The sequence below is a fragment of the Hylobates moloch genome, unplaced genomic scaffold (genome assembly GCF_009828535.3).
Source record: "Hylobates moloch isolate HMO894 unplaced genomic scaffold, HMol_V3 SCAFFOLD_33, whole genome shotgun sequence".
NCBI lineage: Eukaryota > Metazoa > Chordata > Mammalia > Primates > Hylobatidae > Hylobates > Hylobates moloch.
Genome location: NW_026652308.1, coordinates 2,814,672 through 2,824,991, shown reverse-complemented (window position 1 = coordinate 2,824,991; position 10,320 = coordinate 2,814,672). Strand labels below are relative to the sequence as shown.

General features: G+C 46.2%; 1 long non-coding RNA gene across 1 annotated transcript; it reads left to right on the top strand.

Moving 5' to 3' along the window:
- Nucleotides 1–5,418: 5,418 nt before the first annotated feature.
- LOC131382500 (uncharacterized) lies at nucleotides 5,419–10,090 on the top strand. Its single transcript, XR_009212026.1, has 3 exons — nucleotides 5,419–5,643; nucleotides 6,603–6,693; nucleotides 9,848–10,090. It is a non-coding gene; the product is annotated as an uncharacterized LOC131382500 (long non-coding RNA).
- The last annotated feature ends 230 nt before the right edge of the window (nucleotides 10,091–10,320 follow it).

Genomic DNA, 10,320 nt, shown 5'->3' with positions numbered 1-10,320 from the left:
TAGTGTATGACTTAGAATTTAACACTGGGAGGCCAAGCATAATCCCAGCACTTTAGGAGGCTGAGGTGGACGGATTGCTTGAGTCCAGGAGCTGGAAACCTGGACAATATAGCAAGGCCCTATGTCTACAAAAAATTAAAACATTAGCCAGGCATGGTGGCACATGCCTGTGGTCCCAGCTACTCTGGAGGCTGAGGTAGGGGAGGTCGGGAGCCTGGGAGGTCGAGGCTGCAGCAAGCCAAGATAGTGCCACTGCACTCCAGCCTGGGCGACGGAGCCAGACCCTGTCTCAAAAAAAAAAAAAAGATTTTAACACTGGAGATATGGCAGCCTAAGCACTTTTTCCAGCTTCCCTGTCCCAACCCAAGTTTCTAAACATGACTGAAAGAATATGTATTTTAAAATCTGCAATAGGAATAGAAACTACAAAGTTTCTATTATTCTTCATTATCAGAAGTTGTGAGGACTGAGCTGAATGTGAAAACTCTAGCCATAAGATGTGTTCAGAAAAGAACACCTGAAGGCCAGGCGCAGTGGCTCATGCCTGTAACCCCAGCACTTTGGGAGGACAAGGAGGGCAGATCACCTGAGGTCGGGAGTTCGAGACCAGCCTGACCAACATGGAGAAACCCCGTCTCTACTAAAAATACAAAAAATTCGCCAGGCGTGGTGGTACATGCCTGTAATTCCAGCTACTCGGGAGGCTGAAGCAGGAGAATCGCTTGAACCCAGGAGGTAGAGGTTGCGGTGAGCTGAGATCGTGCCATTGCACTCCAGCCTGAGCAACAAGAGTGAGACTCCATCTCAAAAAGAAAAAAGAAGAGAACACCTAGGCCGGGCGCGGTGGCTCACGCTTGTAATCCCAGCACTTTGGGAGGCCGAGGCGGGCGGATCACGAGGTCAGGAGATCCAGACCACGGTGAAACCTCGTCTCTACTAAAAATACAAAAAATTAGCCGGGCGTGGTGGCGGGCGCCTGTAGTCCCAGCTACTCGGAGAGGCTGAGGCAGGAGAATGGCGTGAACCCGGGAGGCGGAGCTTGCAGTGAGCCGAGATTGCGCCACTGCACTCCAGCCTGGGCGACAGAGCGACACTCCGTCTCAAAAAAAAAAAAAAAAAAAAAAAAGAAGAGAACACCTGTGAAGGGAAGGAAGGGAAGGGCCAGCTTAAGGACTTAGGGATGTGCTGAGTCCAGGGGAGGAGGCAGCTGTAGGTGACCGGTGGGCGTGGCAAGGACTTGCTCCGCCCCTACTGCCAGGAGGCGGCAGAGACCTACTGGGGAAATTATTTACCCTACAGATGAGGACACGGGGCTCATTTCCTTCATAAACAGCCCTTTATCAATAACATAAAGCACAACAGCCCAACAGAGAAAACGGGCAAGGAGAGGATCCTGCGGTTCACAGAGAAATACGAGTGACTAATACCATGAAAAGATTTTGGATCTCACTCATAATTAATGCTAATTAAAACAACAACAACGCTGAACAATACATATTCACCACTGGCAAAACTTTTTAAAGACTGCTAATTTTCAGGGCTGGTGAGGGTGTTGGGGAAATAGGGTTCTTCCAGCTGATGGGATGTAAATTGGAACAACCTTTCTAGAGGACAATTTGGCATTAGCTGTCAAACAGAATTACTATTTATTTTTATTTTTTATTTTCTTTGAGATGGAGTCTCTCTCTGTTGCCTAGGCTGGAGTGCAGTGGCGCGATCTCAGCTCACTGCAAGCTCCACCTCCTGAGTTCATGCCATTCTCCTGCCTCAGCCTTCCGAGTAGCTGGGAATTACTGTTATTATTTTGAGACAAGGTCTCGCTTTGTCGCCCAGGTTGGAGTCCAGTGGCTCTATCTCTGCTCACTGCAACCTCTGCCTCCTGGGTTCAAGTGATTCTCCCACCTCAGCCTCTTGCGTAGCTGGAACCACAGGCACACACCACCACGCCTGGCTAATTTTTGTAGTTTTTGTAGAGAGAGAGTTTCACCATGTTGCCCAGGCTGGTCTCGAACTCTTGGGCGCAAGTGATCCACTCGCCTCAGCCTCCCAAAGTGCTGGGATTATAGGTGTGAGCCACTGCACCCAGCCTCAAACAGAATTACTAAGATCCTAGAAGAAAATATGATAAAATATTTCTATATTCTTGGAGAAGGGAAAAACCTAAGCAAGACACAAAATCCAGAAGCGCTAAAGGAAAAAATGAACAGATTTGACCTCATAAAAATGTAAAACTTCTGGCCGGGCACGGTGGCTCACGCTTGTAATCCTAGCACTTTGGGAGGCCGAGGCGGGCGGATCACGAGGTCAAGAGATCGAGACCACGGTGAAACCCCGTCTCTACTAAAAATACAAAAAAATTAGCCGGGCGTGGTGGTGGGGCGCCTGTAGTCCCAGCTACTCAGAGAGGCTGAGGCAGGAGAATGGCGTGAACCCAGGAGGCGGAGCTTGCAGTGAGCCGAGATCGCGCCACTGCACTCCAGCCTGGGGACAGAGCGAGACTCCGTCTCAAAAAAAAAAAAAAAAAAAATGTAAAACTTCTATAGGGCTAGAGACTATGACAAAGATAAAAGACAAATAATAGACAATATGTGCAACATGCAAAGTAGCACTAAAATGCAAACAGCCCCTTCATATCAAAGGATAAAACTTTATATTCCAATATATAAATGGTCAATGGATAAGAACAGGCAACTTGCAAGAGAAGAAATTCAGATAGCCTGGGATTGAGAAATGACCTTGATGCTCCCTGGGGATCAGATAAATGCAAATTTTAAAACAGATAATATCTGGAGTTGGCAAAGGGAAAGTAGTGCTCCCGTAAACTGTGGGCACTATATGCTGTAGAATCTTTTGAAGGGCCATTTGGAAGAAACTATCAACATTGCAAATGTGCAGATAAACTTCTAGGAATCGATCCTTCGGAAATGCCAGCTCAACCCTAGATGGACATGAGCAAGAACAATCCTCAGGGGATACGTTGCAAGACCTCCAGGGGATGCCTGAAACAGCTAATAGTACTGAGTGCTATGTAGACTGTGTTTGTTCCTATACATGCATACCTATGATAAAGTTTAATTTATAAATTAGGCACAGTAAGAGATTAATAACTAATAATAAAATAGAACAATTATAACAATATACTGTGGTAAAACTTATGTGAATGCGGTCTCTCTCTCTCACTCTCAAAATGCCTTATTGTACTGCAGTCACCTATTTTTAGATAGTGGTTGACCACAGGTAACTGAAACCGCAGAAAGCATAACTGTGATGTGGAGGGACTGCTTGCATGCTCCTTTCAGACCTGTTTGTGAGAGAGTTTTAACTGGAGGGCATCTAAATAATCAGAGAGTGGGAAGAGAAAGGGACACTACCTTTTTATAGTTTTGTATTGTTTGTGAATGTTTTCTATTTCATATGTTTTGTAATTAAGGCCAAAAGAGATGACAAAAAGGAAAAAATGCTGTGTCTGACTTTCAGGAATTTATTAGAGGGAGTGGAAATTCTACCACCTCCTATTGCTAAGTCTCATTAAAATACCCTTGAAATCAACCCAAACCAACTCTCAGGCACAGCCAGAACAACAGAGGCAGAGCAGAGCTCAGGATCCTGAATCCACACCCCCAGGCCCCTCCTGGTGGGAAGAGAAGAAGAGGAGAGCTCGCTTCCCACCATCCCCATCCCACCTGGCTGGAGAGGCTGATGTGGCGTGAGGTTTGGCCATCAGTCCACAGAGGGGACTTCATGTACAAAATTCATTAACATTTATTGAGCACTTATGATGTGCCAGGCACTGTTCTAGGTCCTGAGGATATGGTGATGAACAAGATCCCTGCTCTCATAGGTTACCCAGTGGGTGCCCTAAGCAGGCAATAAATAAATACATGAGCAAGATGACAAGAGAATAGCAGAAAGCACTAACGTTTTGGAGCAAAGCCATGAACTCTTTTTTTTTTTTTTTTTTTTTGAGACAGAGTCTTGCTCTGCCACCCAGGCTGGAGTGCAGTGGTGCGATCTCAGCTTACCATAACCTCTGCCTCCCGGATTCAACTGATTCTCCTGCCTCAGCCTCCCGAGTGGCTGGGATTATAGGCACGTGCCACCACACCCAGCTAATTTTTCTATTTTTAGTAGAGATGGGGTTTCACCACGTTGGTCAGGCTGGTCTCGAACTCCTGACCTCGTGATCTGCCAGCCTCAGCCTGCCAGTGTTGGAATTACAGGTGTGAGCCACCGCGCCCGGCCCGAAAGCCATGAACTCTTTTCCCAATTATTTTCTTATTGAGAAGCATCTCTCAGCTTGCTGTTGGGTTCTGCTGTTAGTAAGCGTAAGGATGGAGGAAGCCTGGCTGATGACATTAAGCAGCTAAAGGCGTGGACTGTCGAGGCCAAATAGCATCAGCTCTCTTTGGCTTCCCCAGCCCATGGAACAGTCTTCCTATTTTGCGAATTTCCGACCTTATGAACTCACACCTGCTTATGATGGAAGCCAGAAACTTTCCCCGTCTCTCTTGAAGATTGGGCACAGCATACAACTTAAGACACCACCTGCTGGCTGCTCCTGCATGAGGCTAAGTGACACTGAGAAGCAGGTGCCTGGAGTCCTTTCTGTCAGGATGACAGCAGATCCCAGACGCAGCAGCAGAAAGAACCAGTCCACGTAAATGGCCTTCGAGCCTGGTTCTCTGATTTCCCTAAGATTTTATGAGACACCTCCTATCCTTTAATAAGTTCCTCTGTAGCTTAAAACCAGCTAAAGAGCAGTCTGTTGGGACTCCTACCAGTACACGAAGGGATAGAGGCAATAATCAAATAAACTACTTTCAGATAGAGATCAGTGCTAGAAGGAGGTCAGCACAAGGTGATGTAAGACAGAGTGACAGGTGAGGTGAGGGCTACACTTGATAAAGGGGTCAGTGTAGCCTCTCTGAGGAGGTGACGTTGAGCTGAGACCCAAACAATGAGAAGGAACTAGCCATAGAAAGATCCGAGCAAGGAGACTTCTAGACAGGGGGAGCAGAAAATGTAAAGGATGAGCTTCAGATGTTGATGGATGTAGGGAGGGTTGATGTGTTTGGAGTTTAGTGCAGGTGAATAAAGAGGAACATAATGAGATTGGAAAGTAGGTAGGAGTCAGTTCATGCCAGGCCTTGCAGATCATGGTAAGACATTTGGATTTTATTCTGAGGTTAGTGGGAAGCCATTAGAGAGTTTTAAACGGGACATAATGTAGTACCTGGGGTAGCCAGCCTCCAAAACATCCTCCAGTGATCCTTGCGTCCTGGTGTTTACACCCTTGTGTAACCCCTCTCACATTGACTAGGGCTGACCCAATAGGATGCTGCAATGTGACGGTATATAACTTTCAAGGATAGGTCATAAAAGACATTGTGACTCTGCCTTGGTCTCTCGAATGTCTCCCTCTGGGGAAGCCAGCCACCATGTTGTGAAGATACTCAAGCAGCCCTGTGGAGAGGCCCACACACTGGTGACGCACTGAGGCTTTCTGCCAACAGCCTTGTGAAGGAGATATCTTGAAAGAGGATCCTCCAGCCCCAGCCAAGCTTTCAAACGGTTCCAACTCTGACATCCTGACAACTTCATGAGAGGCCCTGAGCCAGAACCACCCAAACTCCTGACCCATAAGTGTGTTATGTAACAAATGTTTGTTGTTTCATGCCACTAAGTTTTGGGGCAATTTGCTACCTCTAGCCATTGTTCCCAGCTGGTGTGTAGTCTGACCGGCAGGTGCCCATGCTTTATTAGTGGTTTGATATTTTGACTATCGGCCCTGAGTAGGAGGAATGACATAGAGAGGAGATAGAGTTGTGAGTGAGAGGAGCCGAATCGTGGAGTCAGAGTGAGAAGCAGCACCCTGGGGAGGGCTGAGTCACTTGTGCTGTCTGGAGGAAGGCAGAGCAAAGATCTGCAGCCCAGCTGACTGTGGTCTCAGGTTTTCTAGCCTCCAGCCTTTCTCCCGGGTTCCTAAGTCTGTATGTCCTCACTGGAAATGCCCCATGACTTGGGGTGACATGGGTGAGTTTTCTTCCTCCTTCCTCCCAGAGCCATGCCAGACCTGATGCTGGAGGGCTGGGCTCTTGTCCTAATTTGCCGTCCTGGGCTGGGCCCAGGGCACCCGCCAGTGGGGGAAACTGCCTTCTCCGCCTCCTGTGTGCACTGATGGTCACACCTCGCCCCACATCAGCCTCTCCAGCCAGGTAGGGTGGGAACCACAGGAAGCGAGCCCCCTTCTTCTCTTCCCACCAGGAGGGGCTGGGGGGTGTGGATTCAGGATCCTGAGTTCTGCTCTGCCTCTGTTGTTCTGGCTGTGCCTGAGAGTTGGTTTGGGTTGATTTCAAGGGCATTTTAATGAGACTTAGCAATAGGAGGTGGTAGAATTTCCACTCCCTCTTATAACTTCCCGAAAGTCAGACACACAGCATTGTTTTTTCCTTTTTGTCATTATCCTTTTTGGCTTTAATTACAAAACATATGAAATAGAAAACACTCACAAACAATACAAAACTATAAAACGTGAGTACCCCTTTCTCTTCCCACTCTCTGATTATTTAGATGCCCTCCAGTTAAAACTCTCTTACAAACAGGTCTGAAAGGAGAATGCAAGCAGTCCCTCCACGTTGCAGTTTTGCTTTCTGCGGTTTCAGTTACCTGCGGTCAACCACCATCTAAAAATAGGTGAGTGCAGTATAATGAGGCACTTTGAGAGAGAGAGAGAGAAACCGCATTCACATCAGTTTTATCACAGTATATTGTTATAGTTGTTCTATTTTATTATCAGTTATTATTATTATTTTTGAGATGGAGTCTCACTCTGTCTCCCAGGCTAGAGTGCAGTGGTGCAATCTTGGCTCACTGCAACCTCCACCTCCTGGGTTCAAGCAATTCTCCTGCTTCAGACTCCCAAGTACTGGGATCACAGGAGCCCACCACTGTGCCTGGCTAATTTTTGCATTTTTAATAGAGACAGGATTTCACCATGTTGGCCAGGCTGGTCTCAGACTCCTGACCTCAGGTGATCTGCCTGTCTCAGCCTCCCAAAGTGCTGGAATTACAGGCATGAGCCTCTGCGCCCAGCTTTAGTTATTACTGTTAATCTCCTACTACACTAACTCCATGGACTGAACAGGCCACCCCTTTGGCTGCTTAACATCATCATCCGCTTTCTTCCATCCTTGCACTCACAAACAACAGAACCCAACAGCAAGTGGAGAGAAGTTTTTCAAAAGAGAAATAGTTGTGAAAAGAGTTCATGGCTTTGCTCCAAAACTTCAGGGCTTTCTGGCATTCTCTTTTCATCTTGCTCATATATTTATTCATTGCCTGCCTAGGGCATCTGCTGGGTAAGCTATGAGAGTGGGGATCTTGTTCATCACCTTGTCCTCAGGACTTAGAACAGTGCCTGGCACATCATAGGTGCTCAACAAATGTTAAATTAATGAATTGTGCCATGAAGTTCCTTCCTATATTGAATAGAGCTGACCTGTGTAGCCAATAGGGTATTGCAAAACTGACAGTGTATTTCATGAAGCCTCAGTTTCCATGGCTAAGTGCCTCTTCCTTTGGTTATTCCCAATTGCAGATTCCAGAGAAGGGGAATATGAGTGGCTCATCTCATCTGTCTGTACCAAGCCATGCCATAGATTGCCAGGTTGCCTATAAATTGGAAGCTTCAGGGAGATGTGTCTGCCTATCTTAGTCAATTAGAAGTCCCATGGCCTCTCAGACACTGTGGTTGACAAGTCTAGTATGATAGGGTCACATCTTATCGGAACAGGGATTCTAAAATGTCTATGTAAGACTTTATCCATAGAGTTACTCATGAAAATCCCTTAAATTACCCACACATTTATTGATTTACTTATTTTTTTTTTTTTTTTTTTTTTTTTTTTTTGAGACGGAGTCTCGCTCTGTCGCCCAGGCTGGAGTGCAGTGGCGCAATCTCGGCTCACTGCAAGCTCCGCCTCCCGGGTCCACACCATTCTCCTGCCTCAGCCTCTCCGAGTAGCTGGGACTACAGGCGCCCGCCACGACGCCCGGCTAATTTTTTTTATTTTTAGTAGAGACGGGGTTTCACTGTGGTCTCGATCTCCTGACCTCGTGATCCGCCCGCCTCGGCCTCCCAAAGTGCTGGGATTACAAGCGTGAGCCACCGCGCCCAGCCTATTTACTTATTTTTTTATTTTTATTTTTTCTGAGACGGAGTCTCGCCCTGTTGCCCAGGCTGGAGTGATCTCGTGATCACTGCAATCTCTGCCTCCTGGATTCAAGCGATTTTCCTGCCTCAGCCTCCCGAGTAGTTGGGATTACAGGCATGCACCACCATGCCTGGCTTATTTTTTTTTTTGTATTTTTAGTAAAGACGGGGATTCTCCATGTTGGCCAGGCTGGTCTTGAACTCCTGACCTCAGATGATCTGCCCACCTCAGCCTCCCAAAGTGCAGGGATTACAGGCGTGAGCCACCGCACCTGGCCAAAAAATACACATCTTTAGACATGAAAGTCACAGCCCGCATAATGAGATGCTCACAGTATAAGAGGCATTTGTGAGACCCACTGAGAGAATAACAGGCTCCCATCACATCTGTCTCTGCTTATTCTGGGCACACACTCTGAGTAGAATGATAGGTAGACTCGCTGGCACTATTTAAATTGTCCTCTCTCCTCCCCTCCTTTCCTCCTTCCTTCCTTTCTTCTCTTTATTTATACATACATGCTACAAGGGTTTAAAGATCCACTTGCTCTTGTTAGATTTACACATGAATTGCATGGAGGTCTGAATATAAGAGGAAGAAAATTAATCTGATCCCAGTGAGAAAGCCCTGAGCACAGATGTAAAAGAAGAAAGCAGCAAAATTGTATTGATAATCCTATTTCCTGAAATAGATCTCTCATATGAAATGTAAGGAGATTTTAGAAAACAGCTATTACCTATTCTGAGGGAGATTAGACAAGGACAGTGCAGGGGGAACTGGGTGCTTCATCATATTAGATTGTCCCTGGAAGCTGAAATAAATAGGCTTACAGAAAATTGGATTATTGAGCAGAAGATAAACAAGAGAAACGTATGTGGCAAGTGAGGGATATTAATGGAGAGATGAAAAGAAAACAAGGGAAAATGCCAGGCATTTAGGATAAAGTGTGAAGATATACTATGAGGGAAAGACACTTTAAGTTTCTGGATAAAATAAATCAGGTGGAAAGAAATCAATAATCAAAAACTTGTTCTCTCTCTCACTCACACCACACACACACACACACACACACACCCCACTGTAAAATCCTTAAGGAAAAAAAGCTTGTCTATTTTCTTCACTGCTCTCTCCCCAGAACTTAAAACAGTGCCTACCTAGCATATAGTAAGCGCTCAATAAATATTTGTCGAATAAATGAATGCAAGACTTTAAAATGAACTGAGATGGGTCATCTTGTACCAATTAAAACGAGACTACTGACCCTAAGCTATCTCTTGGTGAAACTCTCAAACTTGGTACAAAAATAAAGACTTCTGGCCGGGCGTGGTGGCTCACACCTGTAATCCCAGCACTTTGGGAGGCCGAGGCGGGTGGATCACCTGAGGTCGGGAGTTCAAGACCAGCCTGGCCAACATAGTGAAACCCCGTCTCTACTAAAAATACAAAAATTAGCTGGATGTGGTAGCACATGCCTGTAATCTCAGCTACTCGGGAGGCTGAGGCATGAGAATCGCTTGAACCCGGGAGTGAGAGGTTGAAGGGAGCCAAGATGGGCACTCCAGCCTGAGCAACAAGAGCAAAACTCCGTCTCAAAAAATAATAATAATAAATACAGACTTCTCTCAAATTTCATGCAGAAAAAATTCAAACTTAGATGATTTCCGAAGATCTTAATAATCAGGACAATTGTGAACTTCTCATGCAACAGTCAATGCCTGAGACAATGGAGTGAAAGCTACCAGATCCTTAAGAGAAAAGTGTCCCCCAGGACTCTTAAAGCCAGCCCTGATGTTGGCCACGGGAAAAGACAATCAAGGAAAATCTCCGACCTTCGGTGAAATGCAGAGACTAAAAGACCCCTGTGCTGCGTGTGATGTGATTTTGAGAGAAAAAAAAAAAGGTCAGGTGTGGTGGCTCACGCCTGTAATCTCAGCACTTTGGGAGGCCCAGACAGGAGGATCCCTTGAGCTCAGGAGTTAGAGACCATTCTGGGCAACATGGCAAAACCCCGTCTCTACAAAACAAAAGCAAAAACAAAAACAAACAAACAAACAAACAAACAAAAAACCAGAAAAATAGCCAGGTGTGGTGGCACGTGCCTGTGGTCCCA